Genomic DNA, 3,153 nt, shown 5'->3' with positions numbered 1-3,153 from the left:
TACCCACAGGGCTTGACATTAACACCCGACAACCTGCCAAATGTGTGTGTATTTCAGCAGTGGCGTGTAACAGTCACTCCTTCTAGCCACTTTGACGGGTTGAATTTTATATTTAATATATGCATTTTTCAATTGTAGTCTTTTAAAAAGGCATCTGATATCAATCAATCAATCAATCATTTATTTCTATAGCACATTTAAAAACAACACACGTTGGCCAAAGTGCTTTATACCATTTACCGGCTTTCTGTATGCGATCATGCTCTCTTTCCACAAAATGCGAAAGACCTCTAGTTTTGTTTTCTTCGAGCTACGCCCCATTTTTCTGGCTGCTGTTTTTAAAGGGCCCGAGTGTGCTCATTGCACCACGGTGTTGAACTATTTTCTTTAATCTTCTTTAAGCGCAGGGGAGCAACTGTGTCTAAAGTGCTGGAAAAGAGAGAGTCAATGGTTTCTGTTGCAACATCAAGTTCCTTTAGGCCAGGGGTGGGCAATTCCAGTCCTCGAGGGCCACTGTCCTGTAGAGTTTAGCTCCAACCCTGATAAAACTCACCTGCCTGTAGCCTTCTAGTAATCCTGAAGACATTGATTAGCTGGTTCAGGTGTGTTTGATTAGGGTTGGAGCTAAACTCTGCAGGACATTGGCCCTCGAGGACTGGAATTGCCCACCCCTGCTTTAGGCTATCTGGGATGCTGAGGAGATTAAACTGATGAGGAAGATTATTTAAAAAGCAATCTTTAGTGGCGGCAGTGATAGTCCTGCCATATTTGAAGCGAGGGAACGGCTTTGCAGCCTTAGCTAAATTAAGTATACATGATACTAGGTAATGATCTGAGATGTCATCGCTCTGCTGCAGAATTTCAATGGTATCAACATTTATTCCATGTGACAATATTTGATTATGGCGATGAGTGGGTCCTGACACATGTTGGCTAACTCAAATAGAGTTTAGAATGTCTCTAAATGCTAATCCCAATGCGTCTTTTTCGTTGTCTACATTCATATACCAGGACTAATTCACAGAACCTAAAAGCATGAGACAACTCGAAAACAACATAGAAAATCACTTTAAATTAAATACAGTCGAATGCAAGTGAGCTTAAATGGGTCTTTAAGTGAGATTTAAAAACATAGAGAGAGGTACAGGATCTAATATTGAGAGGTAGGCTGCAACAGAGAAAGCCTCCTTTTGATTTTAGACGAGACTTGGGAATAGTTAACTGAAACCTCTGTGAAGATCCTAAAGGTCTAGAGCAGGGCTATTCAGATCTTGCCCTGGAGGGCCAATGCGCTGCAGAGTTTAAAAAAAGTTAATGTCAAGCCCTGATTACCCAGTACTTTCTTATGCAAGTACAATGTAAGTACATGCACTGTAAAATAAAGTGCAACCAATGTAGCTTATACATCTTGCAATCCACATCCAGCAGAGACTTTTCCTGAGGAAGAAAGTACTATAAATTATTATTTATTGTGTGAATAGAGTGAATAGTATCTGGGAAGTTTTTTTGGAACCTTTTTGTGGAGATACATTACAGTAATTTATAGTCTTCTATCAATTTAAGACAAGTTAAAAACAAAAGTGCAGTTTGAATGTTTGTTTGTCCCATTTTGATGTGAATGTAATAAGACTATTTCTCTTCTAATGGGGACTTAGGTCTGTTTAACGCCTTTCGGTTATTTTGATAGCTCCGTACCAAACTCTGGAGATCCCGAGGAACCAAACCAGAGTGCACTTGAAAAGGCAGCTTGGTGTACAGTTCATGTAGAATTAAACTGGCACAACAGCCTTAACCTGTGAAAACCGCCTCGTACAGCAGATGTGAGAACGTAGAGGCAAAATGCTTGGTCCGAACTGAAGTTCAGAAAACACCAGCCAATGTACTGATGTCAAGTAGACTTTCACACTAGAGTTCAGTGAAGCATCAGCTCTAGCGTGAAACCAGCCCACGTGTTGTGTGCTCAGACTGTACACAGAATGATGTCTGTGCTTGTTTACGCCCAAAGAAAATATACTGTATTTCACCAGCAAAACTAATGAAAACACCAGTGAGATGTAATAATACAGACTGAACATGTAAAGCATAACAGGAGCTCCACTGAGCAAATGGCAGATATAATGTATGCCTTATTCCAGTGGTGTCCAAACCCGTTCCTGGAGGACCACTGTCCTGTAGAGGCTAAAATCTGCAGGACGTTGGCCATCCAGGTGCAGGATTGGACACCCTGCCTTATTCTGTCACTGCAATGAACTGTACTATTCCTATTGTGTTTTAAGTCTAAGATATATAGATGCAAAAGCAATAAGTAGCAGACGGTTGGCAAAATGTGGTTGTGCCTCAATCAAAATACTAAATTTCATTGCAAATCATTCACTACTGATGTTCAACAGCACGCACTTAATTATACAAAGTCTGTATTCACAGTAAATTGTTCTCCAATGCCAAAAGCAGTAACTACAGACATCCAGAGTGACCAATATTGTTATATTATTGGATTACATATTGTTAATGTTTGACAATCTACTACAATGTCATGCTCACATTATACCAGCGATGATTGCTTCATAATTGGATAATGTAGTCGTACAGTAAGGGATTTTCAAATAGCAGTGTTTATCATGTTAGTTGTGCCACTTGATGTACATGTCATTAATAATAATAATATTGTGCTCAAGTTGTATATTGTCTTCTGAGACAAAAGTCTTGAAATGTTTATGTATTATGCTTACCTGACAAACGCTATGCACTACACTTGGCCGCCAAACGAAATGCTGTGACTGGCCCTAAATGTGACGAGATGTTTGTAACACACACCCCATGTTGTTGGATTTGAACTTTTGTGTACCATTACTGTGAAACGTAGCATATTTGACACTGGTCCAAAACGGTCATTTGACAAACAGATTGTTCCGATGCCGCAATCGAAGAGGCCTTAAAGCTGCTGTACCAGAATCACTAGATCAGATGTTAACTCCCATTTTAGACACTGAAGTGACCAAAACATTTCTACAGACTATTTATTAAATCTTGGTTTTCTAAGTAATAAACAGTAAAACTGTACGAGTGTTGGATTGTTTTATGTGCTGCGATCATTCAGGATGTGAAACAGAAGTATATTATACGCATCGGAAAAACTGACAACAACTACCAACT

The sequence above is a fragment of the Gobio gobio genome, assembly GCF_949357685.1.
Source record: "Gobio gobio genome assembly, chromosome: 13".
NCBI classification, from domain to species: Eukaryota; Metazoa; Chordata; class Actinopteri; order Cypriniformes; family Gobionidae; genus Gobio; species Gobio gobio.
Note: the sequence above shows the minus strand (reverse complement) of the source record.